General features: G+C 37.4%; 1 protein-coding gene across 1 annotated transcript in view; it reads left to right on the forward strand.

The window, feature by feature from the left end:
- The first annotated feature begins 16,952 nt into the window (after positions 1 to 16,952).
- LOC138701404 (interference hedgehog-like) overlaps positions 16,953 to 23,226 on the forward strand; it is a 408,867-nt gene continuing 402,593 nt past the window's right edge. Inside the window, exon 1 of the mRNA XM_069828262.1 lies at positions 16,953 to 17,116. The gene's annotated coding sequence lies outside the window, so the exon portion shown is untranslated. The remainder of the gene's footprint in view (positions 17,117 to 23,226) is intronic.

Here is a 23,226-nt window from a genome sequence, read left to right on the forward strand (position 1 = left end):
TTTACTGTCGTCTGTTCACAACAGTGCATAATAGCTGAAAAGTTAAAACATTGAAAATTACCAAGCACCTTGACATGTTTAGTAGGACTAATTGAATTTGACAATATGTAGAGTATTAAAAAAGTATGGAATATTACTGATAACTTCTTAAATTTTAATTTCACCAAAAAAAAGGTTTTATACGAAAGCTGTTGGAGATAAACCATACAGTACGATGCCAGTGTTCGAAAAAAGTTATATATTCAGGCATACAGGTTATGACTTACTTACAAATGGCTTTTAAGGAACCCGCAGGTTCATTGCCACCCTCACATAAGCTCACCATCGATCCCTTTCCTGTGCAAGATTAATCCAGTCTCTATCATCATATCCCACCTCCCTCAAATCCATTTTAATATTATCCTCCCATCTATATCTCGGCCTCCCCAAAGGTCTTTTTCCCTCCGGCCTCCCAACTAGCACTCTATATGCATTTCTAGATTCGCCCATACGTGCCACATGCCCTGTCCATCTCTAACGTCTGGATTTAATGCTCTTAACTATGTCAGGAGAAGAATACAATGTGTGCAGTTCTGCATTGTGTAACTTTCTCCATTCTCCTGTAACTTCATCCCTCATAGCCCCAAATATTTTCCTAAGAACCTTATTCTCAAACACCCTTAATCTCTGTTCCTCTCTCAAAGTAAGAGTCCAAGTTTCACAACCATACAGAACAACCGGTAATATAACTGTTTTATAAATTCTAACTTTCAGATTTTTTTACATCGGACTAGATGACAAAAGCTTCTTAACCGAATAATAACAGGCATTTCCCATATCGGTTTTGCATTTAATTTCCTCCTGAATGTCATTGATATTTGTTACTGTTGCTCCAAGATATTTGAATTTTTTCACCTCTTCGAAGGATAAATCTCCAATTTTTATAGTTCCATTTCGTACAATATTCTGGCCACGGGACATAATCTTTTTGGGATTTACTTCCAAACCTATCGCTTTACTTGTTTCAAGTAAAATGTCTGTGTTTTCGGGTTATGGCAGTAAACTTTATTTTTTTAAATGACAACCTATATTAAAAGTTACATATTCCGAATCTCCATTTAATTTTATGTATGAATGTGTCATTCACCCGTTTCATGTCTTTTAACACTAGAAAGACTGAACATTGCTTACATCCTAGAATGACGAAATGGGACAGAAATGTCTCATGCCAATATAAGAAATATTTATACCCAAAATTATACATATTGTTCAAGTAGTAGTGATATATTACACAAATAATAATTTATTATAAATTATATCATTTATATTTTATTAATATACAACATCACATTTTTAACAGAGTTTATTGGAAAATATATTTTTCGAAGCTATATTTTTAATGTGTGAGGAGCACAATTATTTATTACAGCTGACATGTGACTATTTTATTTACTCTTTTCCAGTACATTTATTGAATACATCCCATATGAAGATGTGACATAAATCATTCATTCAGTGTTCTGCCCAAGGGCAGATCTTTCACTGCAAACCCAGCTCTCTCCAATCTTTCCTATTTTCTGCCTTCCTCTTTGTTTCCTCATCCATATATTTTAATGTCGTCTATAATCTGATATCTTCTTCTACCCCGAACTCTTCTCCCGTCCACTATTCCTTCCAGTGCATCATTCAGTAGGCAGTTTCTTCTCAGCCAGTGACTCACCCAATTCCTTTTTGTCTTTCTGATCACTTTCAGCATCATTCTTTCTTCACCCACTCTTCCCAACACAATTTCATTTCTGATTCCGTCTGTCCACTTCACATGTTCCTTCTCTATATCCACATTTCAAATGCTTCTATTTGCGCCTCTTCACTTCGTCGTAATGTCCATGTTTCTGCCCCATACAATGCCACACTTCATACAAAGCACTTAACTAGTCTCTTCTTTAGTTCTTTCTCCAGAGGTCTGCAGAAGATGCTCCTTTTTCTATTAAAAGCTTCCTTTGCCATTGTTATACTCTTTTTGACTTCCTGGCAGCACTTCATATAATTGCACTTTTTTTCTTCTTTACAGTTTTCCCTTATTTGGCAGTGTTTTATTTCATTGTCTTTAGGAAGCTCAGTGTTATTATCACTTATGCACCCATGATTCTGTTCATTCCTCTTCAAAACGTTTCCCTCAGTAAGTTCCTCAGACGGCTTCAACAAGAAGTTACTTGTGAAATCTATTATTGCTTACCTCTTTGTATAGAACTCGTGCATTGATTACAGCTAGATCAGAAATGTTACTGAATGTGTGCGAGGGCCACCAATGTACTGAGTACTTTCGAGCCATTTGATCTATATCAACTCCATAATTTGAATCATTGAAGAATGTTACTCTGGTTTCTTTTATAAATTCGTCATAGTAATGTCATTTTTCAAGACTTAGCTATCATCCAAAGAAGAGCGGAAGTTCTTTATGTCAATGAGAATTCCTCGGATTATTATGTCATCCAGACTTGTTCTGTTTGACTTCAGACTTTCAGCTAGTTTCAAGGACGTGAAGAAATTATTTTATGCGACATTTCGACCCTTTTTTTAAAAAAGGCTCATCAAATTTCGACAACATGCTCAGAAAGTCGCTGATTATCTTGCTTCATATTTTTCAGGTAGGGGAATGCATTTATTACATATTTAGCATCTTTGTCCAGAGCAACCCAAAACTTCTGCCCATATTTATCGGGCTTTGTCGTCAAATTTAAGAAACTGACAGCGAATTTTACTGGGAAAAAGTTGCTCATCTATTGTTATAATGCCATCTGGGTTGTAGGCAAGTTTCAGAATTCTGAATGAAACTCGGGTATCAGAGCAAACTTGTCTTTTTTCAGTCACTCTCATCTCATTGACTTTAGAATTTCTTTGAATCGATCTCGCAACATAGCTTTCATACATATTGGCAACTCTCATTTTTCGGACCATGGGGAATTCAGTTCCAGGCCTTTAGCTCCAGATGCTGCTCGCACATACCAAATTCCGATAAAAGCCTCGAGCTCCTCCACAGTCATGGGTCAACTGTTATCTTTCATTTGTCCGCGAACTTTGGTTTTAATACATTTCTTGATATAATTTAGAATTTTAGTGTCAATTATTAGTTTACTGTAACACTATCATCAGTTATATGACGCTTGGCATGGATTGTCGACCCAGTTCTTTTCTTAGAATATTTTAGGAGACTTCTTTCCCAGAGTTTGTATTGCCAGTATTCACAACTTTCCATTCAGTGCCACCTGATCTATGATTACCGACCCTGGAATCAAAGACCCAGTATGAGCCTTACATCTACTTGACGAGTATGTCTACCTCCATGTGCGAAAGATGAAACAATGATTGGAACATCAAATTATCTGCTAAGACCATCACAAACCGTAGCAGACGTGTTATGAAATATGGCCGACCATTGGGGTCCAAGAGTTGGGTATCTTGCTTATCAGAGACATCTTGCTCATTTATGGGGCACCACAATCCTTGAAGGGCTCAGACCGACCAGCCGGCTGCTGGCCTCAGGTTCACACACCGAAGCAGAGGTGGACGATCATCCAACCAGAATGGAGGTATCATGTGGTTAGCACGATGATCCCCAAGGCATTATAGCTGGCTTTCGCAACTGGAACTTTTCGTGAAGTGGCTGATACTATTTTATTTACGACTACACTCTTGGAAAAGGGAATTATTATCATTATTATTAAAATTATTATTATTATTATTATTATTATTATTATTATTATTATTATTATTATAACCATTATAATTCATATTATTATAATTTTTGTTATTGCTGTTATATTACAGTGTTATTATTATTATTATTATTATTATTATTATTATTATTATTATTATTATTATTATTATTATTGTAAAACCCCGACAAGAGGCTCTTCAGGAAACAGCGTGTAAACCGCATATTTACAAGGACTGCGTATTAGGTGGGTATTCTAATTTTGAGTTAAGAAGATTGTGCGCGGACTGTACTGTCTGGAATCACTTGGTGAGGCGATATCGGTCCCATGATCCCCAGTGGTTACGACACAGTACGCTCACAGTCCTCTAAGTGAAAACGTTGTATAGGACCGCCCACAGATTGTCTTCAGGTAACTTCGTATGTTTCCGCTCTCCATTCGGGTATAGCACCAAACATCTGTTGCATCCCTCGTACCTTTTCACTTCCTGAAGCCCAACTGCTCTTCTTCCAACTGTTATTCCATCTTATGTAGATATAAACGTCGATTCAGTATTCGTAGGAGAATCTTCGCCGACTGCGATATCAGGCTGATAGTTCTGAAATCGTTAAATTTCTTGGCATTATTTTTCTTCGGTATGGCCTGATTCACGCGGGGATAGTTTACAGGAATCAAGTGCTTGAAGCCTCTAAACTTAACGCCATATTTGTGATCACACGTGAAACATGTTCCACACGTAAAAAAACGCGCGCTGAATGTTGTATGCTTGGAGGTACACTGTTTTAAGTTTCAAATCAAGATTTCAGGTATAACTCCCTGTAAAGTTGATTTGAATAATTTCGAGGGAAAAATTGTTCCGGGGCCGTGTATCGAACCCGGGACCTTTGGTTAAACGTACCAACGCTCTACCAACTGAGTTACCCGGGAACTCTACCAGACCCGATCCAATTTTTCTCTCTATATCCACAGACCTCAAAGTTGGCTGACAACTGTCAAGCAAGCAACATTGAGTGCACACTAACTCTGTGTGACTTAAATTGTGGTTTTCTGTTAACGAACAGTGACAAATTATGCAAATCAGGCTTTCAGGTATAACTCCCTGTGAAGTTGATTTGAATAATTCCGGGGCGGTGTATCGAACCCGGGACCTTTGGTTAAACGTACCAACGCTCTACCAACTGAGCTACCCAGGAACTCTACCAGACACCGATCCAATTTTTCCCTCTATATCCACAGACCTCAAAGTGGGCTGACAACCGTAACTGTTCGCTAACAGAAAACCACAATTTAAGTCACACAGAGTTTGTGTGCACTCAATGTTGCTTGCTTGACTGTTGTCAGCCCACTTTGAGGTCTGTGGATGTAGAGGGAAAAATTGGATCGGTGTGTGGTAGAGTTCCCGGGTAGCTCAGTTGGTAGAACGTTGGTACGTTTAACCAAAGGTCCCGGGTTCTATACATGGCCCCGGAACAATTTTTCCCTTGAAATTATTCTGTTTTTAAGTTTTTTTTTTTTCACCTTCTTGCGAACCACTTCTACATTAATGTTTTGGACACCATGTTCCTTAAGTTTCGTAACAAGTTTCTGAAATAATTCCCGCTTGCTTAATTTTAATTTTTATTATAATTGAAGTATTTCTCGTGCCGTATATTCTATGGAAGTTCGTACATCTCGTGCACTTCTAAAAATGTTACAATAAAGACTATATATTTATTTTTATTAATGTTACAATAGGGTCTATATATTTATTTTTGTTCATTTATTATGACTTATGGGAAAGTACACAGGCTAGATGCCCATCAAAGCACTTTCTCCACATACATGTAGGCCTACATGAACAATTTAACTTACAATAAATTATTGATAATGATTAACGTGAGCACCAGTTATAAAATAGGAATATGCAACTCATTAGCAATAGAAGTAAAAGAAATGAAAACATGAAAGAGATGTAGCTTATTATGATTCAGTATTGACAAAAAGTCAGAAATTTAATAAATCGATAAAAATTAGAGGGCCAAAACAAGGGAAAAGTTTCGATATTTTTCTAGACCTAGAAATATTAAATATCAAATTATATATATATAGAGTATTTCAGCGGAATCAGTATTTTCTTTTTGTTCATAATTTTTTGAGAAATATAATCGAATAAGTGGTTCTTCTGTCATGGAGCGTATGGTCCAAAAATTCATCTCAATAATCTAGTTGGGAACTAGAATGGACAAGGTATTTTGAATATCTTGTAATATAAGAACTATATCAATTTATTCAGTATCAACTCGATAGAGGAGGATTCCGAATTATTGTAGCATATTCCACTTGCTTCTAACCAGGTGTAGGCCTAAACTAAAACAGGTTGTTGCTTGAATAATTTCGAATTACAAATCCAAGTGATTTGTAAGCAGAATTAATAATTGATAAAATATGGGGTTTGAAATTTAAATTAATCTCAAATTCGATACCTAAATTAATTAGCTATTAATTTAGACAATAAACCATACACACACCATCCATAATAGCCTATGTGCCTGCAAGTTGCTACAAGTTAGCATTCACACGAGGAAAGTGGTGGAGTCAAGTTGATAACGTGTTGGGAAAGTGGACACAAAAATTGACGAGTCGGCAATTTAAATTCTGCTTGACCGCCAAGCACAACTCGACTGTCTCGACTATATCACACGGGGAAAGTCTAAGGAAAGTCGACTTGCTTCATGAACTTGACTCCTGTAAACTATCCCCGTGTGAATTGGCCTTGTTGGAAGCAACAATATCTCCGTAAAGTCTTAAGGCCATTGACTTTTCTCATATATTTCGTTGACAGAATTTCCTTTTTGTCTTTTCCCAAACATTTCACTAATTCAATAAGGATTCCATCAACTCCTGTTGCTTTCCCATTCTTCATTTCCCTAAGCGCTAGTTCAACTTCTTCCCTCAAAGCAGAAAATTATTTTTCGTCTTCTGATACGGCTGCTTCGTCTTTCACAGTCACTCAATTGGACAATTCCCTGTCTTATATAACTCTTTTGCACATTTCGTCCATGCGTTCAGTATTAATCTCCGATTTCGTCCTCAATCAACCACATGGATTTCCTCTTCTTATTTGTGAAGTTCAAACATTTTACCTGCGGTAGTCTATATTAAATCATATCTTCCTTTTCTCTCTAGATCCTCTATTTCTTTAGATTTCTCTGTCATCCAGTCTTTCTTCGACTTATCAGTTTCTCTTCTTAGTTCGTTAAGTTTGCTGTGGTGCAGTATCTCCAGGTTATCTGGTCGTACGCCATATGTTGAATACTCCGCCTGGAAGGTGTTAGCACACGTCATTGTACGTCATTAAAGTAGTGACGGAAAGTACTGATGAGCGCCTCTACACGGTCAATATAACTTTCAGTATCCCCACCACTCTGCAATACTGATGGAATTCCGGATCTAGTTCAGTACTGGGCGCCATTCCGTCATTCCAGACCACACACGATCAGTATTACCATAGTCTAGTATATATAGTCACGAAGCACAATACATAGTAAATATGCATCCATAGATAGTTGCTAACCACTAGGATTGCTACTATCGCCTTATCACAGACAATGCGAAATAGTACCTGCACAGTCTATTGCTTCATACTCTCATAAACTGAAGCTTCGTGACTGTATATATAAATAGTCTACTAGACTGTGGTATTACTGTCAGTATTTCTTAATACCGACAGTGTAGGACGTAGGGCAGTAGTGTCAGAGTTGTAAGCTCCAAAACCGGTTGTGGAGCTAGAGTCGGAGCGTGAACTTGCTTATGTCTGTGGAAACACCGGAGCACGCAACCAGTCTAGTGGAGCGCTCCGCTCCGTTTAGTCTCTGTCTGACAACGCTGGCGTAGGGTCTGGATAATGACAGCTACCAATAGGGCTACCATCCCTTCCGTAATTCCAGGGATATTCCGTATTTAGCCCTAACTTTTAACAGTCTCCCGATTCCCGTATTTTTCTTCTCTTCGAGCATTTGTCTCCCTGTATTTTTTCATAATGAAAAAATCTATTTGAAACATTTAATTTTTTCGAAGGTGATTTATATTATGAATTCAGTTGTTCCAGAGATGCACTGAAATGTGCAGTCTCTGTAGAAGATAATATTTCCCATAAATAATTTCAGGGCTCACAGTTTAAAATCAAACAATGTTAAAGTTAGAAATGCATAAAAAAAACTAGTGAGTTGTGTTGTAAGAATACCAGGCAACAAAGCTCATGCACATTAAGTGAACAGATAAATGTTCGAAACAGGATCACGAAACCTATAATGAAAGAACTGCAAATCACAGTATACTTCCACTACTCATGCAGGGAATATTTACAATTGAAGCGGTGAGATCAATAACCACTTCTGGCAAATCTGAAATTAAATTTTGGATATTTCCACAAGTGTTACGACTTGTCTTGATCTCTAAAAACAACCAGAAATACGAGGGCTATTCATAAAGTGACTTCAGTTTATTTTTTACAAACCTGTAAATTACGTTATAGAATTGGGTTACAATACGTTTGAAAGTATACACTCTACTTTATTTTTCCACATAGTTTCCAGTCACATTGAGACATTTGTCGTAGCGTTTGACGAGCTTTGAAATTCCGCAATCGTAGAATTCGGCCGCCTGCGACTGAAGCGAACCTACGACGCTGGTTTTCAACTCTTCGTCATCGTCAAAGCGCTTCGAGCCAAGCCACGTCTTCTTGTGCATGAAGAGGTGGTAATCGCTAGGCACCAAATCTGGGCTATAGGGAGGGCGATCCAATACTTCCCAGTTGAACTCTTGCAGTTTGGTCGCAGTACGACGCGCTGTATGCGGCCGGGCGTTGCCATGCAGGAAAACCACCCCAGAGCTCAACATGCCACGACGTTTGTTTTGAGTGGCCCTTTTCAAGTTTGTTAGTGTGTTACAGTAACGCTCAGCGTTAATTGTGGCATTCCTCTCCAAGAACTCCATTAGAAAAATTCCTTTTCTGTCCTAGAAGACAGTTGTCATAAGTTTCCTCGTGGAAAGAGTTTGACGACACTTTGTGGGTTTTTTCGGGGAGTGAATATGGCCCCACTGCATTGATTGAAGCTTTGTTTCTGCATTCACATACCGCACCCAAGTCTCATCTCCTGTCACAATCTGATCAAGAAAAGCATCACCTTCTCTTTCATAACGCTCAAGAAAGGACAGTATTGCTCCCATCCGCTGAGCCTTTTGTTCCTCAGAAAGGACTTTAGGCACCCATCTGGCAGAAAGTTTCCGGTAGCCCAAATCTTCGGTAATCACTTTGTATAGAAGAGTACGACTAATCTGTGGAAAATCCTCACTAAGTTCCGACATGGTGAACCTGCGGTTTGCTCTAACCCTTTTGTCAACCAAACGAATCAGATCTGCATTCACGATACTCGGTCGACCACTTCTCTCATCATGGACATTGGTTCGCCTATTTTGTACATACGGCATCATTGTCTTACACCACCTTCACTCATTACGTCTGGCCCATAAACTTCACAAAGTTGGCGGTGGATTTCACTAGCTTTACAGTTTTTGGCCACAAGAAATCTTATTACAAAACGTAACTCACATCTGGCGGGACTTGCGATTGCAGCACACATTTTGACAGCACGTGGCTCAGAGAGGAACAAAGACACGACCTTGACTCTACTGCTGCTCGACGCGTACTGCTTCAAGGTACACTCCACCGCAAGAGCGGCGCCACTGTCTCTGTTGTTACGCACGCTATATGAAAACGGAAGTTACTTTATGAATAGCCCTCGTATTACGTGCAAAAAATAGTGTAAGAAATAAAACAAGTCTTTTTGCATTTTTCTCGAAACTTGTGTAGGCCCAAATGGACTTGAATGGTTATTGATCTTACCGCTTCAATTTGTTTGAAACTATTACGCGAGGCAAAATGTCTCAAAACACTCATAATTTGCTCGTTTTCTATGTGAAATATTCCTTCAAAAACAGTTGGCGACCCTGGCTACCAACGTAATGCCAAAATTCTATGCGTAACAAATATTTTCGAGAGTTAATGGTTCAAACATGTCTAGACCTACTACTACTACTACTACGTTATTACTGCTTCTTCTGCTTCTTCTTCTTCTTCTTCTTCTTATTGTTATTATTATTATTGTTATTATTGTTATTATTATTATTATTATTATTATTATTATTATTATTATTATTCAGTAGCTCTACAGCCCAGTAGTGAGGGCTTTGGCTTCCTCAACGATCCGCCTCCATTCATCTCTTCTTTTCGCTTTCTTCTACCAACCAGATATACGTAACCTCTTCAAATCATCCAAGATATCTTGGAACCATCTTTTCCTAGGTTTACCTCGTCTAGCCATACCCAGTATTCTTCCATCCAACATACGTTTTGGGAGTTTCCGAGGCATTTCCTGAGGCTTCGCGATAGAATATGTTTTACAAAAAACCCCAACCTGGAGGACCAGGGTATCTCTTTTAGTCTGAGCCATCACCTTCGGCCTGTCCGGCATGGGAGGCCCTGCCAGTAGCTACGCTATTACTGCTAGACCTATTATTATTATTATTATTATTATTATTATTATTATTATTGCTTAAAATCTAATACAAATTATCATCGTACTTCCTATACACGATTGACTTTTGTCCAGTGACGGTTCGTGCCTAAAATGACTCATGATATTACATAGTTTTCCAACAATTTCAACAATATGTCATTTCTGAAAAATTAAACAAATACTACAGTTCATTAAAGTAGATCATCATCATATCCGTCACGTATTAGACCCTACAGGATCTATTACGGTCTCATGCCAGCGCTTTCGTGGTCTTCCCAATTTCCTCTTTCCTCTTGGTACATAAGTAAGAATCTGTTTAGGCCATCTAGTGCGATCCATCCTTTCGACATATTTTTTCCACTGAAGTCGATATTGTAGAACAAAATTAACTATAGGATCCATTTTTAGTTGCTGCAATATGTCCACATTTTTACGGTGTTCCAGCAAAGAGCATCCCGCTGTTCGTCTCATGAACCTCATTTCAGCTGTCGTCAGCCTTTGCTCATCAGCTTTTCTGATTGTCCATGCCTCGCTACCGTAAGTGAGGACTGGTGTTTCATATACCTTTAGCCTTGTATGTTTCTAAACATGGGATGATTTGAAGACGGTGTTAATCACGCCAGTGATTTTTATAAATTTAGATATTTTGTTCGACATATCTTCATCAGTGATGTAAGAGAGGTTATAACCTAAATAGTTAAAGGAATTAACACGTTCAATTAAAGTATTATTTATTAAAGTAGATAATTACCATAAAATAAGCCTGATGATGATGATGATGATGATGATGATGATGATGATGATGATGATAATGTTATTCTTTAAAGAACATAGCGATTTTTCCTTACGTTATCATTCTGCCTTTTAATATTCTGCTTCAAAGCTGAGCTAAGTTGTTGCCTAATTCCCGTTCTTCCAAGGACTGATAAATCTAGGCAAGCATTCTTTTGAGCAATAGATTCCTCATGCTTCTTAATTTTCTGTGTCAAATGGCTTCAATCTGACACACCAGTGCATGTCCAGCTCATACCTTTTCCCTTAGAAAATAGCAGGCACGAGAAACAAAGTAATTTATTTGTACAGTAGATTCACAATCGCAAATCTAGCTATTTCTTTCATATATTTTTACATTAAAAGCCCTGAATATTTTGAACACTATTCATTTTCTTTTGAAACGAACACTGTTCACACTCACAGATGAATATATTAAGACTAAAACACCAAGAACTATCATTCTTACCGACATAGCGTGTCGGCTGTCTCACTATTACGTCACTGGACAGCTGCGCTCAGCGCTGTGCGATGCAAGAGGACTAATAATATAATATATATAGGCCTCTTGGTGCGATGGTCTGTTTACCAGCGCATTCACGTGTTTCCCCTGCAGCATTCCCCCCTTACCTTTCGCACCGCGTACAAGTCCAGAAACTGCTCGACGAGGTTCAGAGGAGAAATTGAACCTAGTAAGCATGTATTCGATCTCTGTGATTCAGAGGTTTTCATACGACAAAAATACATCAGAGCCGCAAGTAAACTTATTAAAGATGAGCAAGAAACAAAGAATTATAGTGTAAATTATAAATAAATTTACTTAAACAATTAAATTGTTTTTCCTGGGGAGTTCTCTCAACCATTGAATGCATAGGTAGATCTAAATAATACTATTAATGAAAAGGATAATAATAATAATAATAATAATAATAATAATAATAATAATAATAATAATAATAATAATAATAATAATTCGGTTAAATGGAGATATATCCATAGAAAGAAACAAAACGAAATGTAAAATAACTACTGTTGTCTCTTAGGCGTTGACAGTCTTCAAAATAAAAAGGAGCAAATTTAAAATGTACGTCTTTTGTGCGAAGTAGGCTAACTGAAGTATGTAGACCTACTCATTCTATCTATCCACTAGTCCCCATTCAGGGGAGGGCACGGACTAGGACTGTCCTCGCACGCAGGCCTCTCGAGTAAGCCCGTTGTACTACCAGGTTGGAATGGTGTGCATGCCCTAAGGTTCCCCGCGCTCAGATCCCGCTGCGCGCCGCCTCCGAACTCCCCTACAACCTAAATGATCCCTTTACCATGTCGCATAGACCTCATCGCGGTCCCTCAACCCCGGTCCCACGAGTTACCATGAGCCCAGGAGAGAGCCCACGGTACATACCACTACCACCGGCAACGAATGACCACATATCCACGAGGTCTTAGTTTGGCGGCGGCCCGTAGCCGACTCTATATCGGAGCAAGCCTGAAACCTAGGAGAGAAACGGAGATGATGATGATGAAAGAGGGGAAGTGTAATTGAGGGGGTCAGCGCAACAGTGGTCTAAGCCACTTTTTAATGTAGAAAAAGCAAGTTAAAGTTACATACATACATAAAACCTGTGGAGTAACGGCTAGCACGTCTGGTTGCGAAACCAGGTGGCCAGGGTTCGATTCCCGGTCGGGACAAGTTACCTGGTTGAGGTTTTTTCCGGGAGTTTCCCTCAACCCAATATGAGCAAATGCTGGGTAACTTCCGGTGCTGGACCCCGGACTCATTTCACCGGCATTATCACCTTCATCTCATTCAGACGCTAAATAACCTAAGCTGTTGATAAAGCGTCGTAAAATAACCTAGTAAAATAAAATACATACATATATACAGGGTGTCCCATTTATCTTGTGCACCTATTATAACTTTTTTGTTTGGATAGGTATTGGAATTTTTGTTTTTGAGAGTTATGTTAGAAAGAGGGGCTAACATGAGTGTAGAGATTTGGTTCATGTAACTACATTATGGTACAAGATACACGTGACGTCATCAATTTTTCAAATAGCACTACATACTTTAATCATGTTACGTTGATTACACACATTAAGGCGAGTTCAAAAATGTATCACAATGTCACCTTTCCAATCAATAACAACAACAAAATGCAAAATGAATGCCCCATTCATCTTGTGCATTAACTTACACAAAACGAAAGACGACTGACGTCCGTACCACGTCGTGTTTTGTGTGTTTGCTGTCTTAACATGTAAACAAGCCACAACAACTGTCGACGCCACATTCCACGTACAGTGGCCTGCACATTCTCCGGACCTGTCACCACTCGACTTCTTCCTGTGGGGAACTGTAAAGGACAGTGTGTACCAGAACATTTTGACAACACCAGATGATATGCAGCAACGCATTCGATAGGCTTGTGTGTCCATTCAGTCAGCAACATGCCGGGCAGTCATACGGTCTTTCGCGGAACGGCTTCGAATGTGCATTAATGTGAATGGTCACCATTCGGAACATCTTCTGTGACTCTCAAAGCGTAACATTATCACATTGGAAGTACGTTTTTGTTTTGTTTTGTTTTGTTGTTATTGATTAGGAAGGTGACATTGTTATACATTCTTGAACTCGTCTTAATGTGTGTAATCAATGTAACATGATTAAAGTATGTAGTGCTATTTGAAAAATTGATGACGTCACGTGTATCTTGTACCATAATGTAGTTACATGCACCAAATCTCCACACTCATGTTAGCCCCTCGTTCTAATATAACGCTCAAAAACAAAAATTCCAATACCTATCCAAACAAAAAAGTTATAATAGGTGCACAAGATAAATGGGACATTCTGTATATATATGTGATATTTTTTAGGAGAAAAATTACATGCTTCCTAACAAGCTATATAATGGTGGATTGGTCTATTCCACTTCGTAGGAAGATAGTTGACGTCAAAATCAACAGAAGGCTCAATATTTAATCTTTCGCATTGAGGAGGGTTAGACCGCTGAAAGTTGCCCAGCAATTCTACTTAAACTGGTCGAGGGAAAACCAGGTAACTTGTCCCAACCAGGATTTGAGCCAGGTCATTCGCGCCAACCGTTACTTCACAGCGGTGGACTACACACTATATTAGCTAATTATTAAAAGTCGTTAAACCAGCATCTTTACCCATCTCTCATGCTGTGATTTGAGTTGTTTATTAAAATAATCTGGATGGCGTATCTGGACAACCTGTATATTATTACTGTATATTCATGAAAGAGTCTAAACCAGTGGTTCCCAAAGTATGATTCGCGACCCCCTGGGAGCCCTGTAAAGAGCTGAGGGGGTCACGAGATGATTTATAAAATAAAACAAAAAACACCTTAGTAACATACATTAATTAATTTGTAGTTTGAAATACGAACATAAATAACTTACTTACTTACAAATGGCTTTTAAGGAAACCGCAGGTTCATTGCCGCCCTCACATAAGCCCGCTATCGATCCCTATCCTGTGCAAGATTTGCTGTGGTCGTGCCAGAGAATCAGTCCCATTCCGAGGCTTATTGTATGGATTCGTAACAAGCTGTTTTTTTGGTGATGGGTTGTTAGCCCTTCGCCCAACCCCCAAGCTGGAGGACCACTCCTTATCGTCTCTCCACGACTGCTTATTCAATATATTCGCAGCTACCCTCCATATATGGAGGCCGTCTCCTCTATCCGCAACCTGAGGATGCGCCATGCCGTACCAACATAAATAACAACATAAAAATCAAGGAATGTTTCAGTAGTTATAACGTAAAAAATAATTAATGCGATAAATGTGTCTGTTTTTCAGACAGTAGATCTTGAAATCAGGACTTTGTATTCGATACACACAGCGATATCATTTTCAAGTTAAAGGAGATTTTTCGCTTTTGTTATGATGGAAATCATAAACGAGTAACCTTACTTACTTACAAGTGGCTTTTAAGGAACCCGCAGGTTCATTGCCGCCCTCACATAATCACGCCATCGGTCCCTATCCCGTGCAAGATTAATACAGTCCCTACAATCATATCCCACCTCCCTCAAATCTATATTTAACATCTAAACGTGAATCTTAAAATTCAATTTCAAATTGAAGTTTACACTTTGAGTAAATGAAAACTCGTAAGTTAGTTCTTAGTTTTAGTTTTAAATTTTCAAAGCTTTAATGTTAATTTTAACTTGAATATATTTTATATGATCACACCTTAGATTCAGCTTATCACATGTATGTAAATGAGGTTATGTTATTTCAATCAAAAGTATCTGATGATTCCATAAGGTTTGGCGAAATATGCACATTATAATATTATAATCTGTAAAGAGTTATGTCTGAAGATATTATAATTTGATAAGTCAATGGCGGAATTAAACACACTTTTATATGAATCTTGATCACAGACTTATCCGAACCTTCCCAATATGAATTTGTAAAAACCCAGAAATCAAGTTTACCTTAATGTACGACATGGAAAACAGTTCATTTCAGAGGAATAGGGGATAGAGTATGTCACGCGAAATAGATAAGATCTTTCCTAAAATAATCTTACCCCCTCCCCTAGCAAAAAACTGAAATGACGACCTTGATACCGAAATATTCAAGACTGGTCCACAATAAACGGGGAACGGAAACGACAACGAGGACGACAACAGAAATATTGTTAAAATAAATGCATTTAAATGTGAGCATTCACAATTAACGAGAAGCTTACCGGAGCCCGGGAACGGGAACGTGAAAATTAATTGTGAATGCTCATATTTAAATAGGCCTACATTTATTTTAACAATATTTCCGTTCTCGTCGTTTCCTTCCCGGTTTATTGTGGGCCAGCCTAGCAGCAAATTCTGACTGAAATGGCCGGTGAACGATTTCTCGTTACAGTATTACCGGTATTCGAATTTTCTTTTTCTCGAAAATTCTCTATAATGATTGGACCATAAGGTCCATTGCTGATAATTATGTTATCGCTTCTCAGGATAAGACAGTAGTACACTGATTCGTGTGGGGAGAAAGAGATGAGGATGTCAAAGGTCGGCTGCGGAAACTACAGGACCATCAACAGTGAGAAAATCAAACATTGAAGTCAGTCACTGAATTGGACCAGCGAAATATCTCCGAATGGACTGGCCAATGAAATTAAACTACATTAATATCAGTTATTAATATGTATTAAAAATATAAAGGATGATTGAAGTAATAGGAATTGTGGGGGCACTTAAAGCACATTACATTTAACAAAAAATACTTCGAAGTTTCGGAATAACAAGATGTTATACACGGAGTATTATACATTCGGATTTTGTTCCAGAGGCCTGTTGCACAAAGGTAAATTACTATTTTACTAGCCACAAATTAGTGAATAAGTAAGAAACCGGTCATTTCCGTTCCATAAATCTGTATTGGAAGATTTGTCACAAGTGACGGTAATTACTAATAGTTTCATTTGTTTTTCCAATTAATTGTTGCATACAATTTTAAGAAAGTAACAATTCGTTGGTAGAACAAATGAAATGATGAAACAAATGACGCGTCGGAATGGTAAAAATAAAGAAAAGAGAAGTAGAGATACGTGCCGGAAAAAAGTCGCCTGTTCAAAATCCATTATATAATTATGGTACGAAATTGATCAGTTTGTAATCATAACGTAATTTCGATAAAAAGTTATTTGAGCTGTCAATAGCCAGTGAACTGTAAACATTTCTGATCGTCTCACGTCAATTTTGTGATCATTCGGTTCAATTGAGTCACCGAAGCTGGTGATTGTAAGTTGTATTGTTTGGCAGCAGAATGCGCTGTATACTGCATCCCGCCCACCTTATTTTGGACCAATAAAACGGCAATTCCATTTTCGTCTTGACCAATAGCAGACCTAATCTTTAAGACATTCCTAAAATTGATACAGAAGGCGAGTGAGGTATCATGGCTTCGGCAAGGTGATTTAGTTTTGGTTTGTCCAATCTTGATTTCTGTATTGTATGAATGCGTTGTTACAAGGACTTAGTGCTCTGGTTTACGTAGGATGTGCCTGTCCAGATTGCAGTGCTTGAGGAATCTGCATTAGGCGTAGTACCGGCAAGGTATGTACAGAACATTAAATTCTTATAGTTTTGTTTTCTTGTTTTGGAAAGAGAGGCATGTTTTACGTGCTGAATGCCTGAATAACCAGCTGTAGTAAGCCGAGCAATCGCTTAAGACGTTTTAGAATGTTGCTTTGAATATGAATCCCTTTTCAACAGCCTGCTCTAGAAGCTAAAAGTGAGAAGTTAAAAGCCGTAAAGCCGTTTATGTATTGAATTATTTACTTATTTAAATGATCAGTGTACGTGTTGCGTGTATGAAATGCTGTATGTGTAAACACAAAATAACTGTATTTAAAGAGAAGTACATTACTGACGCTGCATGGTTCTAATCTTTTGTATTTTTCTTGTTAGTTTGCTAGGTTATGTCAGGGGATTTTCGTGATTATGTATTTGCTATTTATATAGGAAATGTCACTTGTGAGTGCTTAAATGTTTTTACAACAGCAGTATTAATAGTAAATGATTTTGGAAATGTTATACTAATTATTGCAATTAATTTCCATAGGTGTTTGTTGCCAATTCTGCCGCCTTCTATGTTCTAGAAATGTCACATGTATGTTTCTCCCCGTGCTAACAATTAATTCAAATCCTCGCGCAAAAACTTCATACCGAAGCGCACATGTGCTTTCAAATAACTGCGCATGAGCATGATAACACTTCATTGTGACTTACTGATAAAGTTTGTAGATCAAACTGTATAATTTGACGACTTAATTTATGAAATAGAGTTCAGGAAATAACAAACTGGTGATGTTTAGCAAAACCTTTGGAAAAGGGAGAGTTCACAATTCGGTCTAAGGAAACTCTTGCTTTTCTGACTGGAGTAATTCCAAACGGATATTAATTTTTCTGTATTTGCTTGTTACCGGGCTTTCATTTCAGAACTTCCTAATTGAAATAACTACTTATTTAAATTAAATTAAAAAAAAACACGTCAGTTTAATTTTTTTGATGGGGGGGGGGGAGTTTAAAACCAGTGCTAATTGCTTGTTAGGTTTCACCCCCTCACCCCCACCCAACTTTGAAATTTGAAATGGCACTCTTTATGGTAATTAAATTTGAAAGAGTACAATAATATTGTTTATACATCTCAGTCATTTGTTCTCATATCTTTTATTTTCTGTCGTCGCTTGGCAACCTGGATTATTGTATTGTCAGTGGTCAATTAAATCCCGCTCGAGTTTTTTTTTTTTTTTTTTAATCTTACAAACAAATGGTTACACAAATTGTATTAATACACAACAATGCCTCATATAAAGTGAAAATGTACATAAAATTTGTCAGTAACCGAGATACGACGATTTTCCCACTTAAATATTTCAAAGCGTGTTTACCTTTATAAAGGTGATATAAAAGTTATAACAAAATTAATGATGCGTTTGCGTATACAAAAACACTCCCAAAAATAATATACACTTATGAAAAAAAAAATGATTTGATTAACAATATTTTCACCGTTGCAATTACACATAAGTTATATAAAAACTAAATATAAACATTTACATAGAGATAATAAATTTTACAGGAGAAAAAGTTCGTCCAAAGGGCTGGACTCTGGAAGAATATCCAAAACGCTCAATTGGTTGTAGGATGAAAACAAGTTAATGTTGGATAATTTCCAAAATTTAATTAATTTACTCAATTAAATATTAAAAATGTACTCCACTGTTGACTAGACAGTAATACGCATTGACGTAGTATCAAAACCATAAATAATGTAAATCCAAACTTCGGCTGTTATTATCCTATTTTATTCAATTTTTAAAGAATAGGTTTATAATACATAACTATAATAACATTCTTTCCATAGGCGGAGAGAGAACCATTTCCTTGGGGGGGGGGGCAAAGCAAAACCATAGAATCCCCATATAATGGGGTTATGAGGTGACATCATTTACCTCCTCCCTCCGTTATAGCTTGACCGTGGTACAGTATATCGAAATATGATAATTTAATAAAGGTATTTTGGGGGGCATGTTTCTTACAGAGTTACATCCATATCTGCGATGTTTCGGACCGAATTGTATAGGGCTTGAACTGTAGGTATACTACAAATTATAATAGGATATAATTTAAAACAATCCCTCTCTTTTTCTTTCTCGTACAGAAACACTCATACGTCAATAAACCTACGTAACAGTGTTAACAGAAACTTTTTTATATTAAGCTCTCCTGAAGATATATGAAATTTAATCTCTAATTATTTTATTTAATCTCGTCTTTAAGTTTACACATTATACCGGGATCACTTTTCTTTTTTCTGCATTGTTGTGCAGTATGTTATTCATATTTCTCAAAGTGGCGGCCTGAACACTGCAGACTTCTAACACATGAGTACAGGCTGTTACAAAAAAAAAAAAAACATTAATGCTTCCATTCCTCAAATGAGGTATAGAAAATCTTATACATTCAAACATTTAAAATAAATGTTATAGTCCAGACACATGATTTGAAGACTTTAATTCGTCAATTTAAGCAAAGAAACTTAATCATAAACAAAAGCAAAAGAGATCTTTTGAATTCAATATTTACTAACTTTAATAAAGTAAAAGAGTTCAGACAAGTTTGCCCCCCCCTTTCCCCCCATAACTCCGCTTATGATTATTTCATGTGGGTTTGTGTTACTACCAGAAATAACATGTAATCAACAATAGTCTCTGTAGTTTTATTCTCTTCAGTTCTAATCAACAATAACAACAATCCAGGTTGTCAGACGACAATAGAAAACAAAATCAAGTTCGACATCAACGCACCACAATTTCTTTGGCATCTACATATAACAAAATCCGTAGGCCCATATTGCCAACTAAACATTAATCGACCTTTGCAGCGGACTGGTTACTATGCTTGCCTATAGATCCAAAGTCCGCGCGTTCAAATCCGGCCGAGGGCAGTAGATTTCGTTACAGCAGAATGCCACGGTAACATACTTGAGACTTTGACGTCCTTGAGGTGCCTACTATTCGGATGTCACAAAGGGTGCTATTCATAGACAATTCGCAGCACGCGCTACGAACGTACTAAGCTAGCCCCGGCTATCCACTGGTTACTAATACAGAATTCAAATCATATCCTATCGCTAACACTGGTTTATGAATACGAAAAACGCTGATCATCAACCAGAAGCCCGCGCTAAAAAGTCTATGAATACGGCCCTAAAAGTTTATTCCATTTACAGAATCAATTTGAGTGTGTCGTTAATGGAACACAAAAAAAAAAAAAAAAAAAAAAACTAGCAGAGCCAAATCTCTTTACTGTGTCATTTTAGGTTAGTGCTAGGAGAAGATCAAAATCTTTGGACCTCCTTCGGAAGAAAAATAGGTACTTAAAGCTAGTACATTCGTGTCGTAGTTGAACATAAAACAACCTCGTTGTTGAATAAGAGGGGCTCCAGGCAAAATTTAGCTGTAATTTCTTGCTCATGTCAAAATTAGTCTGCTAATCGTCGCCATAATCTCGTTTTATATCATATCTTTTCCTCATGCTCTTTTATGTGTTTGGTTCTCTCAGCCAGTAGTATAGGCCTACTCGTATGTTACACTAATGAATAACTCATTATACAGAGTGAACCGTAAGTAATGTCATTAATTTCACGGGGTTATTCTTTGAGATATTTCGATAAAAAATTAATGCAGTTTTGCCCGTATTTCTTAGCGTGTTTTGGGAAAGCCATTGATTTAATTCCCAATATGCTCAGTCGATTTAAAAGAACAGAGTATTATGACAGTGATTGAAAGAATTTTAGTTTTGTTCTTTAAATGTGCAGATTAAAAGAATTTTAGTTTTGTCCTTTAAATGTGCAAACATTGATCCGAACAAATGTAACATTGTAAAATTCCTTTGCAGAACGAAAGTTACATTTATTCGTATCAAATTTCTGCACATTTAAAGGACACAACTAAAATTCTTTCAATCATTTATTATCATAATACACTGCTCTCTTAAAATGACTGAACATATTGGGAATTAGCTAAATCAATGGCTTTCCGAAAACACGCTATGAAATTTTTCATATAAAACAGTTTTTATCTCCAAAAGGAAGCAAAATTGGATTAAGTTTTTTTGTCTGAAATATCTTAAAGAATGACCCCCTGAAATTAATGGCATTACTCACGATTCATTCTGTATATTTTGACACTTCAGAAATGGAATTCTTAACACTGTGAGGCTAGCAGTATCCAAGAAAGTTTTCTATCATTTAATGTACTTTATGTATACCTACCATAAAATTGCTACTTGTTTGTTTTTAGCTTACAAGCAAACATTCTGGTGGGGGCAGATAAAAAAGTAAAATTTTTTTTCTTCCACAATGTTAATAATGTCGAAAGAAATGTTTATACAAATTTTGGCCACTCGACCGCAATTACGAGGCCGTCCAGAAAGTGATTTTTTCTGGGGCCGTTTACAGAAAAAAACAATTTCATGGAAAGATTTATGGAAACAGGCACAGCAATTGTTGCGCTATTTATCAACATATCCCCCACTGGAATTGAGACATTTGTCATACCATGGGATCAATTTTTGTATCCTTGTGTCGTAGAAGTCAACCGCTTCGGATCGGAACCAGCGTTTGACAGCCGTCTGCACCTCTCTGTCGAGCCCATGATATGACAAATGTCTCGGTTCCAGTGCGTAATATGTTGAAAAATATCTCAACAATTGTTATGTCTGTTTCAATAAATTTGTCCAATGAAATTGTTTTCTTTCTGTTAACGGCCCCTGGCGAACTTATTTTTTTTTACAGCCGTCCTAATTGCTCTCGAATGGTCAAAATTTGTATAAGCACTTCTTTTGACATGGTGAAAGACATGGGTCGATTCCAGTTCCCCCCCCCCCCCCGAATTTTCAGGCTTTTTTAAAAATTCAGATTCGAGATGATATGAAGACATGACCATGTAAATTTTGGCACTGTTCGTTAGCAAATAAAGTAGTTTTAAAGAAAAGAAAATCTGTACTTGATAAATAGAAACATAACTTTTTACCACAAGAAAAAACGTGTAGGCCCTAGTGCTTGAGATCGTGTTTTAAGGGTAGATGTATATAAAAATGATGAAAAAAATCGTACGGTTTTTTTTTTGCCTCATTTACTAGTAACTTACAGCACTAGAATCTTACCTCAAAATTTGACGGCCGAATTCGGTCAGTAAGTGTCCTTTGAAAGTAAATACTCAGTAGGTTTACTGCGCACTGCCACGCCCCCTTTCAGAGCAGTCCTTGCCTTCATCTTATTTTCCCGTAACTTACATTTTTTCAATACATAGTTTCTTTTTTCTGAAGGACCATTTGAGATATACCTCTGATTGAGGTTGTGGCTGAATATACTGTATGTAAATCTTTATCAGGCATTATACAGTATCTCACTTCACGTTATGTGTCGGCGGAAGAACATTTGTTTGTATACATCTGAAGTCTGATTAGTGTAATATGCATTTAGTTAGCGATGTATGCTATGGAGGAGGAAAGGAACTGGACACTTTACCTCAATATCGAGTTGCCTCACGAGTGATGCCTTATTGGTATCATTTGCGGGGTCCAGACCTACTGTATCTTCGGACACTTGATTAAGCAACAACATTTGAGATAATTGCATGAAACTTCGCATTCTTATATTTATTGAGTGGGTACACTTTATCTTACAGTCGAATAGTAAAATATGCTTTTTTATTTTTTTGCATTACAAAGAAGATTTATAACTAAAAATTTTACAATCTAAGTTCAAATTGTTGTTAAAAATGGAGAGAGAAATGCAGACAAATTTTCTCTACATAATATTTTGTGTCCATGTATTGTGGGTCCCTATCACCACGACATGGCGCGTCCTCAGGTTGCGGATAGAGGAGACGGCCTCCAGATATGGAGGGTAGCTGCGAATATATTGAATAAGCAGTCGTGGACAGCCGATAAGGGGTGGTCCTCCAGCTTGGGGGTTGGGCGAAGGGCTAACAACCCATCACCGCAAAAAAAAAAAAAACAGCTTGTTACGAATCCATGCAATAAGCCTCGGAATGGGACTGATTCTCTGGCACGACCACAGCAAAGGAATAAGGTTACGAGATTTGGTACTTGGAACGTAACTAGTCTTTATAGAACAGGAGGGGTAACATTAG

This window comes from Periplaneta americana, chromosome 6, assembly GCF_040183065.1.
Source record: "Periplaneta americana isolate PAMFEO1 chromosome 6, P.americana_PAMFEO1_priV1, whole genome shotgun sequence".
NCBI classification, from domain to species: domain Eukaryota; kingdom Metazoa; phylum Arthropoda; class Insecta; order Blattodea; family Blattidae; genus Periplaneta; species Periplaneta americana.